The sequence below is a fragment of the Nyctereutes procyonoides genome, unplaced genomic scaffold (genome assembly GCF_905146905.1).
Source record: "Nyctereutes procyonoides isolate TBG_1078 unplaced genomic scaffold, NYPRO_anot_genome, whole genome shotgun sequence".
Classification (NCBI taxonomy): Eukaryota; Metazoa; Chordata; class Mammalia; order Carnivora; family Canidae; genus Nyctereutes; species Nyctereutes procyonoides.
The window spans coordinates 25,808,916-25,833,671 of record NW_026575134.1 but is presented as its reverse complement, the minus strand read 5'-3'; the positions used below and the strand labels follow the sequence as shown (position 1 = coordinate 25,833,671).

General features: G+C 38.9%; 1 long non-coding RNA gene across 1 annotated transcript; it reads left to right on the top strand.

The window, feature by feature from the left end:
* The first annotated feature begins 17,854 nt into the window (after positions 1 to 17,854).
* Positions 17,855 to 24,487, top strand: LOC129494386 (uncharacterized). The gene is made up of 2 exons (XR_008661334.1): positions 17,855 to 18,664; positions 22,850 to 24,487. It is a non-coding gene; the product is annotated as an uncharacterized LOC129494386 (long non-coding RNA).
* Positions 24,488 to 24,756: the final 269 nt, after the last annotated feature.

Below are 24,756 nucleotides of genomic sequence, written 5' to 3'. Positions count from 1 at the left end.
AAACTAAAATTTCTCCAAATTTAACTTTTAAGATCTTTCAGTATAATTTTATATTTGAAGATTTTTTTAAAGATGGCTAGTTAAATATTTTGAACTCTTAACAAAAGATTTAATAAAGCCTGTAGCAAAATATTGGCCTGAATCACTAAATGCCAAAACTAATGGTTACTTTAAAAATGATGTAATTATATATTTTTAACTTCATGTATTTTCAAAATAAAAGTAAAAATAGATCATTCTAAAATAATCTGAAAAACTAAATTTTGATTCTTAACAAATAACCCATTTCTTTGGCAATTAATTTATAGTTCAGAGATAAAGGAGTTAGGAATCATATCTTATAAATATGTTGTAAGACTGCAAGATAGTTTATCACATGTTTATGGGGACATTATTTTAAAAGAAACAGCTTAGTTACAGAGAGAAGATGTTACCCTTACAAACTGCGTTGTTTAAATTTTTGCCAAGTAAGAACATTTTGATGAAGGCAAATTGATAACTACAGAAGTTCATTGTCAATCTAGTCCTGAAATCTGTCTTTAATAATTCAAAAAAGGTTTAAAAAGACCAAAATAAGCAATTTTGGACTAATAGTTAACATATGATACTGTTAAAAACCAATACAATTTTTTATTTTTCTCCCATAAGGAATCACAGGCAATATCTGATTTTTAATATGAATTATTTCTAATTCATAACTATGTTTACTTAGGAATAAAATTATTGTAAATATTTAACATTCTTCTTTTGTTTTTAAAAACAGCTTAAATTCTTGATTTTTGAAATACTGATATTTGCAATATTAAAAGAAAGCTGAGTTAAGTTCCTTAGTTAAAAGTTTTATTTCCATGAAAAGCAAAGAGCTGCTAAGCAAGCATTAATTGCTTAGGACTTTTTATTTGAATTTTTGAAAAATTGAACTGAAAAAACTCTGCATTATATCTATTTGTAAAACAATAGAAAAGTATATAATCTGGATAGAAATTCTATTTAAAAGCATTTGCTAAAAACCAAAAGCAATCTTAACTATATATAAAACTTTTTCAATTATTTTAGTTAATCTCTTTTTAAAATTGTAAAGCAGAATAACATTTTTTAATTTGAATGCCAAACATTTAAGAAAGTTGGTATCCTGCTGGCTCAGATTTTTGTCCCCTTTCCTAAGAATATAAACCTTTAATTTACTTCAATTTATTTGTAAATTCTAAAGATAGAATATACATTTGAGAACTAGTCACATATTTCTTTACTGGCTCTTAAAATGCATATTAAAATAGTGCATTTTTGTTTTTACATACAAATAAACTAGTAGCAAGAAGCAGAAACTATGGGAATTTGAACTTTTCTCACATTTTATTTTTTGAAGATTGCTAAAACAATGATTTAAGGAAAAGGATTATTTTTATTTTATCTAAGACCTGTAGTATACTAAGTAACGTTTTCAAGAACGTTAGGAAAATAATAGCACTGTTTTTAAACTTTCTATTTGCCAACTCATAGACTTACATGAAGCAGCTGCAGCAGATTACAGTGTTGATGCAAAATGTAACTCAAAACATGGATCATAATCACATCTTACTAAACTAAGTATTTGCATTGATACAGAAATAAATGCCACACATCCTACAGGGTAAGAATAATAATAATAATAAAGGGTATTTTGCAGAACATAAAAATTATCATAGAAAGAATCAATAAAGAGGGAGAGTCTAATACAGCTTTAGAAACTTCAGTTCCATGGTTAACAAGTTGCATTTATTTTGCTTTACTTTCTTAATGAATTAATCTCATGAGTTTTGAAAGTTAAAGAGGGACAGCTTGGTTTTAGAAGGTGCTAAAAGGTTATATGCTCTAGCTACCTGATGTTTGCAAACATCCATCCAGTTGTCAGGCATCACCCAGGCAACATAGCCCTGTGAAGTTTTTTGGTTTTTTAGACAGATGTACTGACATTATAAAAACACAGTAATTGATTTTATAGCGATTATACGGAATTATACCAACATTAAAAGAAATGTTTGGGATAAGCCCTGGTATCTCCTGAAATTGCTATCTAAATGTTTAAGTATCAGACCTTGCTTTAAAAAAAAAAAAGAACTTGATCACAATGAGTTGCATTTTAAAAACAATATATACATATATATTTATGAATTAAAATAAAATGACATGACTTCACAAAAAATCCGTAGCGACATCTTATGAAATAAGAGCCATAGAGGGAAAGTAAAATAGCATTTTACTGTTTTATTACTATTTACCATTATGCATTCACTAGATATTAAAAGACATTTTTAATAGTGATATCTGTTAGCATGTAATTTTTAATTAACTTTTAAAAATTTCATAGTATTAAAAAACTGATATTCTGGTCCCTTAAAGAATTTGCCATTTTGTCAATGAAAGCTTAACACATAAATTCAGTTCATTTCTAAAATGTATTTTCAGATATTCTAAATGATATTCCTCTCTTTAGAATTTTATCACATAATTCTGATATAATGCTAAACTTTAAAATCTTGCTCATGATAAATAAATTTTCAAGAAGTTTTTATTTTGCCTAATAAATTTTTATCTGTATTTTAAAATTATTATTACAAAATTTAAAGCACTGGCAAAATTTTCCCTTTACTAGTTTTTATTTAAGTCATACTAAACTCCCAATATTATTCCAGAAGTTTTTGTCTTATGACTTTTTTTCACAAAATGCCAAATAAGAAGAAATATAAAATTATCTTTTAAAACGTTTGCAACATGCCACATAAAATAAATATCCCAAAGTAATGATTTTTTTTTAATTGCTGAAATTGGATCCCATCTCAATGAAACTTTCTTTCATCTGGTAAATAATTTTTTTTTCTTTTTTTGTCAGCTTCTCTTGTTTTTATAGTGATATCCCATTTTGCTAAATAACTTTGTATATGAAATTTACCCCTAATAAAGATTTAAGCATTTTCAGTAACATCATTATTGCTTTATGCCCTGCAACTATGAACTATATCTCTTTCACTGGCTATATATTTACCAAAACATCAACAAAAACAAACAATGCCTCTGGACTTGATCACTTTTCACTGTCACTACTGATTAGAATTTTAAAATCATTTTTAATTCTCAAGATTTGTTAGGCATTCAGATGAGCACTGACTCACAACTTAACAGGTAGAAAAAAAATCAGCTACCCTCTCCCCGCCAAAAAGATGCTGTGCAAATACAAATGTCAAGAAAAACGTACAAGAAGATCACTTCCCTGTTGCAATTCTTCAGGCTACTTTCACTTAAAAACATTATGTCCTAATACAGATTTGTCTGGGTTAGAGCTAGTCTCCAGAGCTGTGTTAACTTTCTAAACCTTTTTTTTTTCTAACCTGTATGATAGCCATGGTTGAAGAAATGAGAGATGAATGAATATATGGAAACGTACATTTACATTCTTTTGGTTTTATATACTTATTGTATTCATGGCTCTAACTACACTGTGATACTGCATAGCACCTTTGACAGAGCTATCTCAAACCTGTCTTAAAAAGTTCCGAGATTCATCTAAAGAATTTTCAAACAAATATTGTTGACTTTTGCAATGCCATTTGACTGACTTAATCAAAAGTATTAAGGGCTTATACAGTATGAGCATTTAAGGATGTCACTCATCTTTACTGATACGATAACCCATACCATTCATATCATAACCACATTCCACCCAATGTCTAAGTCTATGTTTGTAATTGATATGAAGCAATTATTTGGCCAAACATGATCCCATCCCTACCAATCTTTTCCCATGTTACTGGATTTGGGAGTTGATTTACCAGGCATATTTTTTGAGGGAAACATACATGGGGGGTGTGGGTGGGAGAAATGGAAGGGGTGAAGAAACATCTTTATTTCGGTCTGTCCACAAACTTGAAAAGATCTAGGTAATTGCCAATTCTGATAAAGCCTATTTGCAATCCTTTGCATTGAACAAATTATCCAGACTACTTGACAAAATATAGTAATTTTTATATGATCACAATTTTCCAAATGGGCAGTGTCAAGTGATTCTAATGGAGTCCTACAATGTCTCGGTATTCGAGTTGTGGTCGTGTGCGGTGTTTTTGTTTGCAACAGGAGTTCAGTCTGGCTCATTATCTCTAAATGTACCTCAAGAAAGCTACTGTTATTATATTTTTGTTTGTCCTTGGTATTTGCTCAATTTTCTCTGCTTCTGAGTTTTCAATGTCAGGCAAACCAACATAGATTATGGGGTATTTAGTCTAAAGAGCTCAATGGTCAATGATTGGAACCCCTCAGTGGCCCCATTCGTGGAGCTTATTAAGCCTGCGCGGTGATGTCTCCCTCCTTAGGTGTCACTTCTCTATCTCCAGGGAGGACATATGACCTTGGCCGCAGGCTCAGTGGGCCTTAGCACCAATTTCATTTGGTAAATTCCTAATGACTCAGAATATAGCTTTTTTTCTGTATTGAATGATCGCTATGAAATAGGAAAGCCCACAGGGTTGGACTTCCCAGCCATGACTACAGCTGATGGTAGGTCCCGAAGGGACTTTGCCTATCAATACATTCTCCAGAAACACTTAGTAGGGAGGATGCAGTGATAGAACTTTTTTTCAAGGTAACTGTATTTAGTCTGATCTCCAAATCAAATACTATATGTTTATTTGTGTTTGCTTCTTAAAAAAAATTGGGATAACCAAAGAGAAATCATAATATAAAGTACAAATGTAGATGTTAGTTAAACAGAAACTGTTGTTTTCAGATACCAATTCGGTGTCAAGAGACCACATTTTGATTCTGAATCTGGCAGTGACTTGGTGTAAACTTCTATAGCAATTTCTTTGTCTGGAAAATGAGGATGGCACTTGATCTACTGCAGAGATTTCTTACAGGATTAAATGAGGTGGTGTGTTTGGTATGTGGTTAAACATTTTGGAAAGGTGAAATTCCAGGGCATAGAGGAGAATTGGATGGGAGGCAGACGTTCTGGGTTTTTCAAGCCTGTTGATTGTGTGACTTTGGGCACTTCTCTTTTCTGGATCTGTCCCCATATCTACAATATATGAAAAATGGCCTATGTAACCTATAAGTCGTCTTGAAGCATTGACAACCTGTCTTTTGGGATGTTGACAACCTGTCTTTTGGGATGATGATGAACATTAGAGAAGTACTTACTGACAAGATAGCAAGGTTCCAAGCTACACCTGGATGTGTGTCCAGGTATCTCTGACAGCCAGAAGGATTTTTGTCTTCGTGCCCTGCAATGAGGTATCTTGCCAACGTGTAGACGTGGGCCTGGGCCAAGGTTGGATATTCGGCTATCTCAACTTCTGTGTTTCTAAAAGTTCATCTCCTTTTAAGAACCTAACTTGATAGGTGAAAAGATGTTCAAGTTTTTTATTGCCTTAATTAATGTCACCTCTGTTGAAGCTTCGCATTGGCCCTAATGCCCACAAATGAAATCCTAATAGTCTAGTGGGTTTCTTTTCTTCTAAATAAATGAATAAATAAATAATAAAATAAAATAACAACAACAACAAAAAAAAAAACACAGAGTACCTCTATCTCTCAAAAGCTAGGGCTGTTGGATGCTTGGACACACGATTTAGACTTCAAAGGAAATTTAAGTTTCGTGCAGACAGAAAACAGATGGTTGACGGTGTGGCAGGGATAAAAAAAAATCTATAAGGTTTTTTGAACAGATACAGATTGAGAAGAAACTAAGGGATCTCAGGTGTCTATGAGGAGTCTTAATAAGAGAGCTTCAAGTCCTCTTGCAGCAAGAGAACTTTCTAAAATATATTTTAGAAATACACAATTTACACGTTAAGATTTCTTTGTTTTTGGCAACTATTTTAAGAGATTAGAATAAGGATTTTAATACTATAAAAATTTTTAAAATACATGCTAACAACTATAACATGACTTTTTAAAAAAGGGGGTGGGGGGACCTTTCAAACATTTTCCCTCAGAATTTCTAAAGGCAGCTTCTAATTTGTCCAGAGTGTGGTCACTCCTAATAGGCACCAGCTGAGCTCCTTTTGAGCCATTCTGTTAAACGAGACCATTAAAGTTAATACCAGAAGACAGGAAGGCCCCATGTCAGGAGACTGAATGAACAATGAAAAATTATATACATTTTTTTTCTCTTTCCCTCCATTTCTTTTCACTGTAGGAATTGTTCTCTCTGTCACTCTTAGCAGTTCTGGCCTAGAGGTACCCTGCAGCTACCCACTGCCATGAGCTCTGGGCCCCAGGAGAAAGGAGCCCCCTTATCAATACTTGAGCCTCTGTAGGGATCCAGTCACGATCCTGGGTTCTGGCAAGACTCCACGTCCCGCAGCGTGTCCTGCTCTGTCCCTCCTCCCACCTTCTCACCACCCCAGGCAGGTGGAGACCATTCAGGGGGCAGGTGGGTGACACCCCCACCCCTACTTCCCCAGTGCGTGTGGTCAGCAAGTGACCTGAGAAAAGAAGGACGGGGCAAATGGACAGCCTCTTTTTCTTCTTCTGAAAAGTTGTCCAAAAGGTAAACCCTCAGTCTTTTGGTTTTGGTAGGTATTCTCTACCCTATCCCTGGCTTTTTAGTTGTCACTTCCTTCTTTTGAGCTCTTTGCCATCTATCGGAGAAGAGAATCAGTTCAGAAAGCCATATGGCCTTGGTAAGTCATTTTACCTCTCTTGTCTCCCTCCGCAGACTGAAGAAGTTGAATTAGATGATCTCTAAGGCTCCTTCTGACTTTAAAGACCAATGTTTCTAGTACCAGGCGGGTAGAGGTAATCGGTTTGTTTATTAGATGAGTAGGTGAGGCAGACATTCTGTTCTTTGGGCAGTGGGATGCCTGCTTGTACTGTAAACTTCACTGGCAAAGTAACTCTTTAGAGGAAAAAAAATCCCTTTCCTGGGAGGCATTTAAAGTTTTTTGTAGTGTCGGTGTATGTATGAGTATGTGTTATTTAGAGGTGGTTTCTTGTAACATCCCCGAGCGCCGGCAAGCAGGGATGATGTGGGCACAGCTGGCTGTCCATCCTGGTCAGCCCTGGGGGGCTCTGCAGCCAACGTCATTGGTCAGGGATAGACTTCTGAGTTTTAGGATCACTATAGCTCTTTTACAGCTCTTTTTACTTCTTGCGTATTTGCCATTTTTTTCTTGCATTGAGGCCTTTATTCAGGAGAGTGGTAAGGGGAGGTGGTCAGCAGCTAAGTTATTTATTGATCTTTCTGGAAAGTTTTTGGTGACTAAAGGAAAAGATTGAGGACTCTCTTCCGGTTCTGGTTTCGGACGACACTTCCTTTGGTCCCGTTTTGGAAGCAGCTCACTTTGACTTCCTCTACATAAATTACCATATCAAGTGTAAACATTTTTACGCATGTATTTTTGTAAATGGGCACATGGGCATGTTGGCATGTCTTTCAGAATGAGGTTCTTAAGGGGGTGGCATATGGCTGAGTGTTGATGGCCATGCCTTCCTCAATTCTGACACTGTCAGATTTAAATATTGTCTCCTTATACATTTCTTATAGTTCCTTTTTTAAAAAGAGGGGGGAAATGGAGAAAAGGATAACTTGGTGTGCTTTGGTTACAATGGAAGGAAGAGACACCTTTATCTTGTTCCCCATACAGTTTCACCTCAGTGGGGAAAAAAAATGTGTGTGTGTCCTTAATTATTGCAGTCATATATAAATCAATTAAAATGATATTTTAAAAAAAGATTGTTATTTATTTATTTGAGAGAGAGAGAGAGAGAGAGCACGAGTAGGGTGAGGTGCAGAGGAAGAAGCAGGGGGCTGAGCAGGGAGCCCAATGAGGGGCTCGATCCCAGGACCCCAGGATCATGACCTGAGCCAATGGCAACCACTTAGCCAACTGAGCCATCCAGGGCGCCCCTAAAATGATAATCTTAAAACAATAACGTCACACACATTATTAAGGTGATTTTGTGGATTCAGGGACAAGGGGAAGACGTGGAACGTAAAGGTTAAGACAGGATGTTCCAAGCAGTGTTCTCCCCCTCAGTACTGTGAAGGAATAGCCCCCGAGATAGTTTCAAGTGTCAGAGCTTGCAAAACCCTTGACTGTCTCCTTTTGTTTACATCGATTTTTGAGAGACTCCTATATACATGATCATTACTAGAAAAGCAAGTAGTTTGCAGGCGGAATTGAAGCAAAAAGATAATCTTGGCTGATCTATTTCTCCTTCTGATTATTTCCAACAAAAGGACAAGAGAGACCTTTTACCCTGGTCTTTATGACTGAGCAGGACTTAAAATTTATGTCAGGTCAATTCCCAGTCTCTCCTCTCCTCACCCTCTAAAAAAAATCCTCTTTATTTCTTACTCCTCAAAAACCCAGCTAATCCAGTTATCCCCTCCTCCAATGGATTGTAATCTTAACTAAATGAGTGAAGGAGAAGTGATTTCTTTTTCCCTCTGAGTTTCAATGAATTGGACTCTACAGAAAATTACCACCTTTGCATCTTGTGCAGATTGGACTGTGTAGACCTGTACTGAATAATTAGACAAAAGAAGCCCATTTCAAACTATGTGACTGTATTTAGGGTTTTGTGGCCCCTTGTCCCACTCCCTTTGCTCCCCAATGCATGCTGATTATGGAGGGAAAATATATATTTGAAATCCCACCATCTCTTTTACCCAGTGTGTATCAGTGTTTGATTTATCATAACATCTCCAACAGGCAAATTAGAATCTGGCCGGGGCGTCTGGGTGGCTCAGTCAGTTAGGCACCTGACTCTTGATTTTGGCTCAGGTCACGAGCTCAGTGTCGTGAGATCCAGCCCCAGGTGGGCTCCAAGCTGGGCATGGAGACTGCCTCAGGTTCTCTCTCTGCCTCTCCCCGGCCTCCCCAAGTGGGGCATGGCCTCGGAAGCGGGGCCTTCTTGTCAGTTTTGTAGGACTGATCGTGGCATTCTGGTTACGTAGGAAAATGTCCTTACCTCTGAGATGCGCACAACGGGGTATTTAGGAGTAAAATGCTGTGGTGTCTGTCATTTCCTTTCGAGTACCTCAGGAAAGAAAGAAAGACGAAGCAAATGTGACTGTTAACTGTTAAATAATGTGCATGGATGCGTGTTATACTCTTTCTACTTTTCTTTGCTTGAAAGTTTCCAAAACAAATTCTAAAAAAAAAAAAAAAAAAAAAAACAGCAAAAAAAACACTTGACATCCAATCTCCTAGTGTTAAAAAATACCACACATATTAATAAAATAAAACCTTGTTGAGATAATTATTTGTGTGTGCACCAGAGTGGACCACAGATTTGAAATTTTTCCGAACTGATAGACAGATTGAAAATTCTCAGGTGGGGCTTTAGTTCTTAAGAGTGTGGCCATTAATGCACAAACCAGTACAAAATGAAAGTCCGGGGCAAAACACCACTTATTTTATTTTTTGAATGCATTCAGAAGTCTAGGATTGAAGCTAGAAGAAAGGCATGTGGCAGACATTACAAACGAAGGCGTACTCCTTTTTATTGGCTTGAGCTAATTGCTAAGAAGTTTGGGGCACTGACCTCAGGACAATGTTCCTTGAAGAAGATCATAGAAGGGAAGGGGTTTGAGAGCCCTGGCTTCTGCGATAAGAACCTGAGAAGTGGTGAGAGGAGCCGATGTGATGCTAGAAGCTAACTGAAAGTCCGAAGATAATGATACAAATCATGACAAGATAAGCTGTGCCAAGATTATTTCATTCTATTCTTGTTTGGAGTTACCAGCTTAACGCACTTCTTACAGATTCTTCTTTTGTCTTTTACATACTTTATTTAACTATGTTATCATGATAGTGGCTGAGTTGTACCTGAGTAACGTAACACTTTTTTGATGTGTTAGTATAGCACTTGTTGATAACAAAATGTGTGTGGTTTATTGATCTACTGCCATGAAGACGTAGGAAAAAAATATACCCCCAACAGTGAAGAAGTAGTTCTGTGTAGAACTCTAGTGCGGAGCCCAGCCTCAGCTGTGTCGACCTTACGCGCTTTGATTCTTTACTGTACACAAATGCATACTCAGATCTACTGTTATCACACTTAATATATCACACTGATTTGAAAATATTAATATTACCTGCACAACCCTTGCAAGCCCCAGTTTTCTTTATACAGGGAAAGAGATCTTTCCTCCTGAACCCGTATTTCTTTTTAAGTAAACACTATCTCCCAATGTGGGACTCAAACTCATGATTCTGAGATGAAGACTTGCATGCTTTACTGACTGAGCCGGACAGGTGCCGCTATTTTTCTCAATAAATAAATATAAAATGGGCTCCTGCTCAAGCATGGGGCCTCTGGTGAGAAATGCATCCCACCAGGTCATTGTCACCATCTGCAAAGACTTTCAACCTATATTCAATATGGAGGCAATTTTTTTTTAAGATGTTAGGTATTTATTGAGAAAGAGAGAGCACACAGGGGGAGCGGCAGAGGGCAAGAGAGAGACTCCAAAGCAGACTGTGTGCTCAGGGCAGACCCACCGCGGGGTCAACACCACGACCCCGGGATCCGACCTGGGCCGAAATCCAGAGAACGCGCTCAGCCCACAGAGTCCCCCCTCCTCCGGGTGCCCCAGTGTGGGGGTGACTTTTAACAGATGGGAAGCCTCTGGAAAGCTCGCTCTCTCCAAAACTGTTAGAGGTTGTTGGTTTACTGGTAGCAAAGCCTAGCCATGGGTTAGGAGGCAGACGCAGGCAAGTCCAGAATCCTTGATTGCTTGGAATTTGCCTTTCAGCAAGAAGAGTCCAGTTCAGTAGGTAAAGTCCCAGCCTGAGAAACACAAGATGTACATCGTTTTTTGAAATCTTAAAATTTAAGTGTCTCTGAAGTTAACACTGCATTCATAAATGGTATTTTTTTTTGAAGGAAGCAGGTGCATTACTCCTAGCTCCCAGTCTTCCCACTACCTAGTGACCTCTGTGTCTTCATCTGCAAACTGAGAGCTCTCCCATGAAATAACTGATGACATTTCCTCAAACTCTTTACTCTGTGCCAGGCACTGTTTTGAGTGCCTTCCTTACATTACATTTCTTTTATATTTTTTTTCCCCAACAACACTATAAAGTGGATATTCTGGTTAGGCCTAACTTATCTGTTAGGAGACTGAGAGAATCAAGTGCTGGGTGATCAGAGAATTTTAGAGGTGGAAAGGTCCACGGAAATCATCAAGCAGAGGCAGTGCATCAGGGGGTTGAGGGTGCAAGCCCTATATCCAAAATGTGTGGTTTTCAGACTTGGATCCTTCATTCATTAGAAATAAACCTCAAGCAAATGACTTAAGCTGTGTTTGCCTCAATATGCTCATCTGTGAAATGGGGATGATACTATAATTCGCATTATCCGGGTGTTCGGGTTAAACGTGCCATGCTTAGAACAGTGCCTGTCGCCTAGGAAGCTCCCGGAATGCTATAGACGAGGGTGAGGACCGTAAAGCCTGGGTAAGTGAACATTGAGGTTTTCTTAGAAAAATGTGTTGCAGTGTTATTAAGAGATTCCCCAGTTAGGTCCGGAAAAGTCTGCTGGTGGTAGTGATGGTTTGAATGAAAGAATGGAGTTAGCATTATCAGTGATACAGAATGGTTTCTTAGAGGAAGAAAAGTATTAGGGTTGAAGAAGCAAAGTGAAGAGGGGACCGTTAGCCCCGAAAGGCAGAAAAACGTGTGTTGTGTTGTAATTCAGCAAAAAGTTTACAGGCGCGCAGTGTCAGCAGCAGCACGTACAGAAGTGAGGCCCCAGTTTGGGTGCTTCTGTGGAGTTATTCCAATTTCTCTGGATCATCGGAGACACATATAGAATGCTGGTGCTAAATGGGACCTTGGAGATTGTCCTGCACAACCCCCTCATTTTACATTTTGCAGTTTCTGTGAAGATAGTTTGGTGAAATTTAGCCAGCATCACAGTACAGTGAAACCAGGAAAAATTTTGGTGTTTTTAAAGAGGGATTTCAAGTAAGGAGGAAGAGAAAGAGGGAGGGAGTTCCTTCCATCTTGGAGTCATACCCAGCTAGTAAGGCAGGGTACAGAAGACTAGGATTTCCCCCCTAATTAAAAGAGGGAGGAATAGAAGGGAGGAAGAAGGAGAAGAGGGAGAGAGAGGATACTCTTAATTTTATGCCAGTCTTAGATTGGATTTGTAGTTAACGTTTCAAACCCAGTGATGAGGAAAACTCTTATTTTATTATTCCTAAGAACTTGGTTTCCTAAAATGGAAAGGAAGTTTGGGAGAGAGTTTGGTAGTGTTGATTGTTCCAGCAAATGAATTAATCCATTTGCAGCTGGTGTTGAAACTGGGAAGTGGTTAACGTTAATCTCTTACTGTTTAGGATGAATAAATCTTGGCTTTCTAAAAAAAAAAAATCACTTTTCACTAAGTTTATGCTTAGTGCTTTCTTTTAAATAACGGAGCGTCTCAATAGGAACTAATGAGTCAGATTAATTTGGCATGGAGTTCTGAGCAGGGGAGTGGGGCAGGAATCCTCTTTCTGAAGACTTGCAATGCTCCGCTGGGCTCCCTTTACAGTTCACAGAGCCAGGTGGGGCTGGAGGGAGTTTCTCTGAGGGGTTTAGAGGCTCCCCACTGTGCTTGCTCCCCAGTTACAATAGCAAGGGATTACTGAATGAGGACCAGTTCCTATGTTTACGTGGAGGAAAAGAAGCCAACAGCACTGAGGCTGAAGCAAGGAGAGGATTTTTATGACTACGAACCCATTTGTGTATTATTTTTTACAAAAAGCATTCACCTACCATGTCAGTATTTTAGAAAGAGGCTTTTAGTTTGGGCTTTTTTTTTTTTAATTAAAAAGGAAAAATATTGCCATTGTTCCCGGCCATATTACTGTTTGCACTGTGGAGGGGTTTGGGGCTACTGGAGGTTCTCCATACTGTACCCCTGCACCTTGCCCAACACCACAGCCCACCTCCATTGCTGGGAGAAAGGCTTCAGGGAAATGGGTAGAGCTGAGGCACGAATGCCCGATAGTCTAAGTCTTTTTTGCCTTTTGATTGGGCTCCCACATGATGACCTGCTGGTCTTGTCACATTGTGTGATAGAATCAAATTGGAGACCAAGAAACTGCATGATTACAGGCTTATCAGGAGCAGATGAGAAGGCGAAATGAGAGGCCCAAGTCAAGCGTTCAGTCTGGGTGGAGGCCCAGTAGGTCGAGCTGCTTCTGACCTAGAAATTGGTTGGACCCTGCGCAGTTCTCCGACCCTCAAAAGAAACCTCTGCTTTGCACCTGCACGATCATTCGAACCACAAAGGACATATTAAAAACAAACAATGGCTTAGGAAGTCAAAGGTAGTCAAGAGGTGATGTAACAAAAAGGACCATTTTAGTGCTTGGGCATATGAGTTTTATAGGTTCCCTCTCGCTGGAAAGCATTAAGGCTAGGAGCCGGACACTTTTGGTGATGTGATTGGTGACATCTGTGCTTGGCTTTCTTGCCTGTGGCTTTAACCCCCCATGCTCTCTGACCCTATTCATCCCTATGAGGACTCCAAATGGGATGTCCTGGTGAAGAACAGGAAATGGGGGGATCTGGTGAATGAAAGCCCACCAGTCCCTCGAGATGAGTGAACACTGGTCATGTTTGGAGTATGGAGAGGTGGCATTAGCCGGACTGGTATATGTATCAAAACACAAAAACAAAATTAGAATGTGCCCTCAAATGTTGGGGAGAGGAAAGTCAGACAAATCTTCTTGGTCGGTTAAAAAAAAAAAAAAGAGCAAAGTGGGGCATAGCAGTCATGTAGAGGGAAGCATTACAAAATAGCTCTATGAAAAGAAATTTAGGGGATAAATAGTATAATTAATACTCATTTTCCCCTTCTGGAATTGGAAATAGTAGATCCTTACATGCAGTTAAGGGAAAATGTAAAGATTCTGAAATTTTTCTAGGCAGAAGATAATTTTTCTTTGGAAAGAAGGACTGTGAGTTAATGAATGTAAACCTGTATTAAAATGGGGGAAAAATTATGAGCAGAAAGAGGGAGAGGGCGGAGCATGACAATTGTTTTTAAATATTCGGTCTAAGTCTTACTCTGTCTTAAAGTATTTACTGTTTCTTAGAGTATGTCATGTGTTAAATAACTCTTTTTTTGGGAAATTGATTTGAAGCCAGAAAAGCCTTTGAAAATTACAAAGTTTAAGATTTGGACTTTTTTCTCTCACATATTTAGAAATTTAGCCTATAGAAACTACGTGTAAAACAGACATTATTATGTATTAGAAAACATATTAAAACGGATTAGGATAGTTAATGATGTATATCAAGGAGTATTAAAATTATGGAGTCTTTAATAAGATCCACATGATATGTCAATAGCAGAATAAAGTGTGGGACAACTAAGTATAGGAAACTATTACCTCATGATGGTTCTGTGGCAAAATTTTAAATTAAAATGAGGATGATATTTTAATTGGCAGCACTGATTTAATTTAATTATATTTAAACCTTGCTGTTTAAAATTAGGACTAAAAAAATTCAAATATCCATCATCCTATTATGATTTTTTAGAGTGATCATAATCATTAACTTGTATCTTTTTTATTTCTATAGGAAATGTCAAGTTTTATCCTCTAAAGAACCTCGGAGACTTTTTTAAAGGTGAAACTTTTCATCTTTAGGTAAGGAAACGTTTTCTATTGTTTATCCATCTATTGAAAAGAGAACATCTCATTTAGAGGAAAGAAGTATCATGAACTTAAGCTTTGCCTATGCTAACTGATATAAGTTATTATAAAGACGATAGAGAGCTGGGTTTTTAAGTTAAATAAAACAAACTAGTTGAAAATTTTTCACTAAAAAAAATTCATTTGCTGGGGGGAAAAAAGTCCCCTTTTTTGCATTTTCTAATAGACGGACATTATAATAGGATTCCCATCAGGATCTTTTCCAAGTATTTAAGATATAGCAAAATTAAAATTATATTTTGCAAAATCTAGGGACACCTAGAATATCCCTAAACATAAATATAAACGTATGTGATAATAAAAAATAGACTATTTTGATAAATGTGAAAGACTGGTCACTGCTTTAAAAGCAGGCCAGTGAAATAAAGTTATTTAAGGTTTGGGCAGTAACAAAGAAGCTTAAACTCTGGGATATACTCACATGCTAGGAAAATATTGCTTTGTAGGGTCAAAATGTAAATATAAACAATTTGTTTAATCAGGCAAGAACCTTTCCTTTGTGTGTAACTTCTTTTCACTTTCTATTTGTGTTATACTGGTAACATATGAAAAGGGAAGACAGCTACCTTTTTAAGTATATTAAAATATTAGCAACTCTATTTTTGTCAGTAATTCTATTAGTGCAGTTTACTTGCATGAACAGTATAAATCACATTTATGAAAATTAGATGTTTTAAAGCAGATAAACTAAAAATACAATTAAAACGTCTAAACAAAATTTAGAGATGCTTTGAAGTATTTTATGAAGTTAAAAGAACGAAAGAAGCAGTTAGAGAAATTATATATAGAATCTGTTGTAAAATATGCAAATATGTACATTCTAGCCTTCTCACCAATACCATATTTGAAAAAAGAAATAAATTGCAATGTTTGTCTTCTGTTAATTTATATTCTGGAGAATAAACAAGACTTCTCCTGATTTTAAATACATGAAACAGCTACATATAAATATTTCTAAGAGACACAGTACAGAGGTTTCGGTTTTTAAGAAATACACGTAAAAATTCATGTGGTTAAATAGAATCTAAAAACTTTGAGAGAAAAGTACTAAATTTTTTATATGGATTTGAAAAATTCATTTCAAGAATAAATTTTTCTCCTTATAAAGACATTCATATTAATATCAAGCATATAGGTTAAGACTTACTTAAATTACTTAATTAGGATATATTAAACTTCTAAGTTATGTTTAAAAGAATAATTTTGGTAATCTGAAAAAGATTCTAACATTATTTCTAATGTACTCTTTAAGTAAAGTCCTTTAATATGTCAGTTTTTAAATCTTATATTTTAAAAGATAAAAAATGGAAAAAACAAACCTTGTAATAGAAAATATAATTTTATAGTACTGAGAAAAGAGTTGTAAGCATTTTATAAATATATGAAGAGATCAGTTTCATTTCTGACTTGTTTTTGAGACTTTCTTATGAATCGTATATTTTAGCATCAGAATAATATATAAAATATGCTTTATATTTTTACGGTCTAGCAGATATTTAAAAATAGAAAAAAATGCAACTTTGCCTAGCTAAATTCTAACCGAGATAAGATGTTGTTAAAATTAGAAAAATACAGAAGCTAAGATAGTATAATAAACTAAGATTTAAAATATATAAATACATATATATTTTATGTCTTGACATATAACATTTATCTTGTTAATGAAACCATATACTGTAACATGAATAAAAAAATGAATGATGCAGAAGTATTTTCTTATTGTAGTTTACTAGATCAAAAAAAATTACTAATAAGCTAAATGTAATGTTAAGGGTCATGTTTAAATTTAAAATTAGATTTTGTTGAGTTTTGCTGAAGACGTATCTTTCCTAAAAGACTTTGGGTTTTTTTTTTTTTTTGTGTGTGTGTGTGTGTGTGTGTGTGTGTGTGTGCTAGGATTTCTAAGTTTTGTGATTTGAAATCCATGATACATTTTGAGTGCCCTTTCAAACGGCAAAATTTTTCCGTGTTAAAATCAGACCTTATGTACATTTCATTTTATATTTTGGTAGGAGAAAAAAAGCAGGTACTGTAGGAGACTTCTAGTTTTGTTTTTCGTGCATGCATCAAATACCAAACAATTATTCTGTGTGTCAGTCGGTTACACGTCTGAGCAAGTTACAGTTTGTGTAAAGAGTATCTTACACATTTAACTTATATTGATGATACAGTGACCCCTAAATACGATTGTCATCTTTACTGAAATTATGGGCAGTGTATTTAAAAGAAGTGCATTTTAAAAACTTATTTTTAATTGAAACGAGGAACTTTAAAAGGGGTTCTCTCATCAGCAAAATGTGTGATTGTGCAGTTTTCTCAAAGAATGCACTCAGGGTTTTCTTTTCAAAGTATATGAAACTGTCTTTTGGCTGATTGCTTGCTAGTTTTTAAGGTCAGAAAGGGATAAAGTAGGAGTGCAGGCTATTTCTGATTATTTTTCTATCAATCGAAAGGAAAAGGGAAAACAAAGTATATATTGGCACAACAGAGTTCTTCCTTTAAAAAAAAAAAAGAAAAAAAAGAACTTGAAATCGAAAAGATAGATTGCCCATGCCTTACGTTTCTTATTGGGACTTGTTTGGAGTTGCATACATTTTTTGGGGGGGGGGGGTAGTTCATCTTAGGGAACGTGGAGTTAGAGACCACTGCAGCCAACTGTAGGACTGCCCTCCTCTGTGGTTGGTGTCCAGAGTTTAGAAGCACAGGTTTTTGAGTTGATAAGTGTTGAGAACCGGAATATCCGTGCTACCACAACCTAGGAAAATGCCAGAAAATTAAAAAGGCGAAGGGGCATGTGAACCGCGCCCCCCCCCCCCCCCCCCAGTATCTGGCCCCGCGGGGAGGGCTCCCGGGACCGCGCAGGGAAGCAGCCGGCCGCCGGGAACCCGGGGGGCAGCTGCGGCGGCTCGAGGGGGGCAGGAGGGCAGCGAGAGGGTACGAGCGCGCCGCGTGGCACAGCGGGCACGCCGGCCGGGTGCAGGGGCAGGGCGGTGCAGCAGCTGGGACCCCGCGAAGGGCAGCGGGGCTCACGGCCCGGCGCCCCCGCAGGGTTCACCGCGCGCCGCCCGGTGCACTCTGGGAGTTGTAGGCCGCGGGCATTGTGGGAGTTGTAGGCCGCGGGCATTGTGGGAGCTGTCGTAAAAGCTCGCTCTCCGGGTGCGATGGCGGCCGCCGAGGCGGGAGTCGGGGTGCTGCGGCCGCGGCGGGTTCGGGGGGCTCTCTGTGCGGTCGGGAGGCCGCCCACAGCCCCCAGACTGCCGAGGGCCCGCCGCGCGGGGTGCATTAGCGGCTGCGTTGACGGCGGGGTCTGCGGGAGCGCGGCCTTCGCCCTGGACACCCCGGGGGGCGCAGCGCCTGAGCGCCGGGGCGTGCGTGCTCTGCCGCGGTGTGGACCCCGCCCCGCCGCCTCCCCGGGGCGCGGGGGCTCTGCGCTCGGAGGCCCCGCTCCCCCGCCCTGTTGGGGCCCGGGCGGCCGCTTTTCCCGCTGGGGTTGGGGGAGCGGGGCGGCCGGTGCCTGAGCCTAGTCCGCGTGCTGCCCGGGGGGGGGGGGCGGGGAGGGGCGGGGGGCGCCGCACCTGCCCCGCACCTCCCTCGCGGGGGGACGTCGGGCACGGCCTCCTGCAGGACGCCGTCCGCTTGCACGTGTCCCTGAACTTTTGGGAGCCTCCGGAAGACTTTTTCTTTTTTTTTTTTTTTGCACGCGTTTGTAGAACAGTATTGTGTGCCAAAAAAAAAAAAAAATGCATTGAAAGCCAGCCCCACCCGCATAATGAGCTTTAGCCCTGGGGCAGGCCCTTCACCGCAGAGGTGCTCTGAGGTTGGTTGCCTCTGCTTGGCGTGTTGGGACCTTTGATGTGACTTGTTTTTTTTCTCTTTTTGCATGATCTCCGCACTTGAGTCCGGGGAACGGGAACGCTTGTACTGACGGGTCACGGCAGGAATCGGGACCTCCGGCGGGCCCCTCAGGTCAGTGCCTGTCCTAACACCCTGCGCAAGCGCAGCATCCGAGTCGCGTGCTCCGACCGCCTGGTCGTGGTCTGTGTGACCCGGGGCCCAGCCGCCCGGAGAAGCCGCTGCTCACACACCAGTCTCCCCCCCCCCCCCCCCCAACCCTCCAAGTCGAATTGGCATCTGGAAAGTTTTTTCATTCAAGTTTGGTGAAACCGGGGATTTAAAATAAGGGACAGTGGTGTAAAGTGGTCTTGGAAATCATCCATCAACGGTTAGTTTTGCGGGCTGGCCGTGTGACACAAAAGCTTCCTAGAGTGGAAAAAAAAAAAGTTCTTTTTCTTGGTATTTCCAAGCCCGCAAAACCTGTTTCTGTGTCAGTTTGTTCGACTGCTTTCATAGATGATGTTTTGTGACTGGCTGAGTTTTCCTAACCCACTTTTTGTCTTGAGTTTGCTTAGTAGTTGAGTATTTGGAAATTTAGTAGTCGTAGAGAGGGTGGCAAAGCTGGATGGGTTTCTTTCTGTTGAATGTGATTTTGGAAAACAGATTGATAGACTGATGCTGTTGGCTCGCTAGTCAGATCTCAGGAAAGTATTTCCTTCACCCTGACCTGCCCCCAGTGTATCGCAGAATATTAACTAACTTGCCAGTTGAAGAAGATTGAAAAAGGTACTTTCAGATAGTCTGTATTGTTCATATTTGTGGCTGTTTGGTGATGTAAAATGCGGGTGAGTTGGTTTTGTATCTTAGGAAGAGTGAATGGCTGAAACTTGTAGATTTATGGAATCATGAAACTTGTTGAAAAGCTCTCAAAACCAACGACAGCCACAATTTGCTTTAAAGAAGATGCATACAGGGACGCCTGGGTGACTCAGCGGTTGAGCATCTGCCTTTGGCCCAGGGCGTGACCCTGGAGACCTGGGATGGAGTCCCACATCGGGCTCCCTGCACGGAGCCTGCTTCTCCCTCTGCCTCTTTCTCTCTCTCTCTCTCTCTCTCTGTTTTCATGAATCAATAAATAAAATTAAAAAAAAAAAGAAGATGCATACATTTTTAATGGCCAAATTACCTGTGACTCAGGTACTCAGCAGATGATTCATTTGAAGGTGATTGGTGAGTACATAGGTACTTGCTTTGATAAGTTAGATACGTTTAGAAGTAAACGTATCTCTGTATTTTCAGAGAGCCCTTCTGGATGTTTGTGAGTAGCCACATCTCTGAAATGGTGAGATTTTACACCCAAGCATTTTCACATTTAGTGCCTGAGGCCGTTTTGTACTCTGCTTTCTACCTTCATCACTTGAATTCTGCTGGTGTGAGGTGTCTTGAAATACACCAAAGTCAACTATACATTCAGAAAAAAAAATTGGTAAGATCCACTACCTTTTGGAGAAGATAATTACTAAGGTGTGGCTATGTATTTGATAAGTGTGTCAAAAGTGATCATTTTAAAACTTAGGCTTTGTGTGGTTTTGATGAAACTCCTTTCCGTGAGTTGTAGAACCAAAGTGTAACTGGTAACATTTGCTTTTTTTTTTTTTTTTTTTTTTTTTTTAAGTAGGCTCCACACCCAGTGTGGGGCTTAAAGTCAAGACCTGAAGATCAAGAATCATACATTCTGGGATCCCTGGGTGGCGCAGCGGTTTAGCGCCTGCCTTTGGCCCAGGGCGCGATCCTGGAGACCCAGGATCAAATCCCACGTCAGGCTCCCGGTGCATAGAGCCTGCTTCTCCCTCTGCCTATGTCTCTGCCTCTCTCTCTCATTCTGTGTGACTATCATAAATAAATAAAAATTAAAAAAAATACTTAAGAAAAAAAAAAGAATCATACATTCTACTGACTGAGACAGCCAGGCACCCTACTGGAAATATTCTTGACACAGGTGTTATAAATGAAATCCTTTGGGTTTTTTTAGTTTTGGGTGGGTTGTTTGTTTGTTTTGTTGTTGTCGTTGAGATTTAATTTATTTATTCATGAGAGACAGAGAGAGAGAGGTAGAGGGAGAAGCAGGCTCCCAGCAGACCAGGAAACCCGATGCAGGATTCAGTCCCAGGACCCTGGGATCATGACCTGAGCTGAAGGCAGATGCTTAGCTGACTAAAACTAAGCCACACAGGCGTCCTGAAAGCCTTTAGTTCTGGTTTTCGTTCAAAAATAAATACAAACTCACTTCCAAATAATACAGTGTGGAAGATAACAAAAAATTAAGTTTTTTATTTAAATTTTAACCAAAATTTGGAAACACTTGGGAGGAAGGGTTGAGCAGGAATATCTGTTTGAGGGCTTTACACAAGTCCTTTCTAATTTTGGTTCCCTGTACCATACTCTTCACATTGCTGAAAACACATTTCTTAATTAATGTGTTTCTGCATCTGTGAACATTTGTGAGTGATAAAACCACTTAGAAGACAGCAAACCACCTACTCAGAATTTGGCCCTTATTTTTCATTTATGTTAATTTGAAGTGGAAGACTTGTTGATCATGTTTTGTGCACTGGTTTATGTATTTTGTTTACAGATAGCAGTACCCTCAGACATGGAGTGCATCTCCACCCACTCACTCCACCTTTTTGGAGGACAAGTTGCCTGAAAGAGGAAAAGTTTTTGAATTTTTTCATGCCTTTCAATGAATGTTATTTTCTGCTGCTTCTTACATTATCTCTGCTTTGCTGGGCCTTGTATCTTGAAGACAATTTATTAGTCATAGGATTTTTACAGGCAAGGCACAGCATACCAATGGTTACGTCAGAAGGTTATATCTAGATTTAAAAATATTCATTTCCTGTTGGAAATAAAACGTGATCATATGAGTATATTCCAACTCTTAAAGGATTCTGTCTATATCTTAAAACCTCAAGAGACCTTAAGAGGTGATTTTGCTTTGTCCTCTGCCTTCCTTATTTTTCATTTTGTTCAACTTTCTCCTTTACTGTGTTTTTGTGGCTTCAGATCTTTAATGACATTTTTATTTATTTTGGATTTTTTCCCAAATTATTTGCTTCAACTTTTAAAAACCATTCCCCCCCCCAAAATATCCATAATATTCACTCAAAATATCCATGCTTCAAGAAGTCAAGAAGAATATCCTTGAAAAAAAAAAAAGGAGTCTCAGCAGAGAGAGAAGATTATAGTATATATGTGTGTGAAACAAAATAAAAGTTTGGGACTCAAAATGCAATAACCACAATAAAACCCTAAATTCCTTGGAAGTGCTCAATTGCAGAATGGAGATAATGAAGAAAAGAGTCAACCAACTTGAAGCTAGAGCAATAGAAATTATCCAATCTGATGATTAGAGGAAAACAATAGAAAAAAATAAATGAACAGAGCCACTGGGACAATATCACAAGATCTCTATTCATTTTACCAGAATCTCAAAAGGAGAAGAGTGCAGAAAACATCTGAAGAAACAGCATCAGAAAACATCCCAGTTTTGGTGAAAGATAGACACTTAACAATTTCAAGAAGGTCAATGAATCTCAGCATATATTCAAAGAAATCCATACCAGACAAACCAAAATCAAACTGCTGAAAATTATTTTAATGAAGCATTCTTGCCATATTAACATTTTTACAAGATTTGAGAGAGAGAGAGCATGCGCAAACAGGGGAAGGGGCAGAGGAAGACAGAGAATCTCAAGCAGACCCGACCCCCCCTCCCCATGCCCCAGCACAGAGCCCAATGCAGAGCCTGACTTGGGGTTGGATCCCACGATCCTGAGATCACAACTTGAGGTGAAATCAAGAGTTGGGCGCTAACCTGAGCCACCCAGGTGCCCCTTGTCATATTACATTTCTACAACTAAATGCTATACGTGCTGTATTTCTATATTCTGGGGAAAAATGAGTTAATGACTTGCTAAGTGCTGGAATGTGGCCTGCAAAAAAATCTAAGGTGTATGTCTTTAGTCTCTTTCTATTATCAACAGTATTTAATGAAGAGATGCAGGATTTGTCATTTTCAGACAAGTTTTTTTTTTTAATTTTTATTTATTTATGATAGAGAGGCAGAGATACAGGCAGAGGGAGAAGCAGGCTCCATGCACCGGGATCCCGACGTGGGATTCGATCCCGGGTCTCCAGGATCACGCCCTGGGCCAAAAGCAGGCGCCAAACCACTGCGCCACCCAGGGATCCCCATTTTCAGACAAGTTTTATTTATTTATTTATTTTTTATTTTTATTTTTTTATTTATGACAGTCACAGAGAGAGAAGGAGAGAGAGGCAGAGACACAGGCAGATGGAGAAGCAGGCTCCATGCACCGGGAGCCCGACGTGGGATTCGAGCCCGGGTCTCCAGGATCGCGCCCTGGGCCAAAGGCAGGCGCCAAACCACTGCACCACCCAGGGATCCCTTCAGACAAGTTTTAATTGAAGACAGTATTACTTTTTGCCTGACACTCATGACATACGTATTTGTGAAATTTGTATTAAGACCATATAAGAAGAAATGTTTTAATTCATGTGAAAGAATAGAAGAGAGCAGTTGTGTATGTTTACTAATCTAAAAAATTATTTTTAGACTCCTTTCATGTATTTTAACTTAAATCCCTGTTTCTGGATTTAACATTTTTAAAGATGTGGGATTTTGGGATCTTTTTTTGAGGGGGTAGGAACCGTATTTTCAGTGAAGTTGTATTGAAAGAATGGCTAGCTTTTTCCTTTATATTTTATTATTAATCAGACGTATAGAGTATGTGCAGCTTATCAGAGGGAGAGAAAAGTCCCGTCGTATTAGTTAAAATGAAGATATCAGTGATTTTAAACTTTTTGTGCTATTATAATTATAGAATTTTAATTTATAATACAGTGGAGTTAATTTTAAGATATTTATGAAATGGCTTATTCCTTGATAAGATTCTATAATATATATTTTTTTCAGATATGTAGATTTAAGTAATTTTTTACTTTTTTTGAGAGAATGCCAGAGCATGTGAGCAGGGTGGGGGAAGGACAGAGGGAGAGGGATAGAATCTAAGGTTAAGCAGACCCCACACCAAGCCTGGAGCCTGACATGGGACTCAGTCTCACAACCCTGAGATCATGACCTGAGCTGAAATCAAGAGTTGTTCGATGCCTAACTGGATGAGCCACCCAGATGCCCTAAATTTTTTCATTCTAACATAAGATTTTAAAAATAAAAGTAATGGTAAAGTAAATGAAACTGACATGTAGTCTTCTACCTGAGAAGAAAAACTTGGAAAGAACATAATTTTTAGAAATGCAAAGGTTTGAGGTATGTAATATGGAATTTTACAAATCAGTAAAAGAAGATAGAAAAGCTAAGCCATGGTTTCACAGTTCACAAAAGAAAAAAATAAAAATGTCATTGCATAATGTAGCAGATTGTCTGCTACATTTTCCAGAGATGACCACAGCAATATCTCTCAGCTGATATGCTCACCTGCAATATGATGTTGACATCATGGTAACCTGTCTCCACTTCATTAATTTTAGGTAGGCCCTTGGACTGCTTAGACCAAGAGAACATGATAGAGTGGATGATATGCCTGTTCCAGGTGTTGCTCTTAGCGAGCCTGGCAATTTCTTTCTGCCTTTTTAGAAGCCAGATACTATATAAGAGATGCAGCTACCCTACAATCACTGTTGTAAGAAGGCCAAAGTCATCTAACGAGGTCGTCAAGGATAAAACATCTGTTGGACAGGCCAAGGGACATTAAAGGACTAAGTGAAGAAGCCATTTTGAAAATGGATCCTCCAGCCCCACCTGCCATGGCCGTTGCTGTGTAAATCAGATGAACCACCCAGTAGAGCCCTTCCCAATTTTGGACCCACAGAATTGTGAACAAAATAAAATGGTTTGTTTTAAGCTTCTGAGATTTTTGGGTGCTTTGTATGCGTCGATAGTTATCTGTAAGAAATACTGGGAAAAAAGATTTAATACTTATAATAGATGGCAGTATAGGAGAATATATTTACATGTCTAAACCTAACAAGGAACTAGTATCTACAGTATAATAAGGAATACCAAGATCATCAAACAAAAAACCAGAGCTTCAATAGAGAAATGGACCAAGGATATGAACAGGCTAATGACAGAAAGCTATGTTCAGACTCAGCATTAATGAGGGAGGTTCGGATTAAAG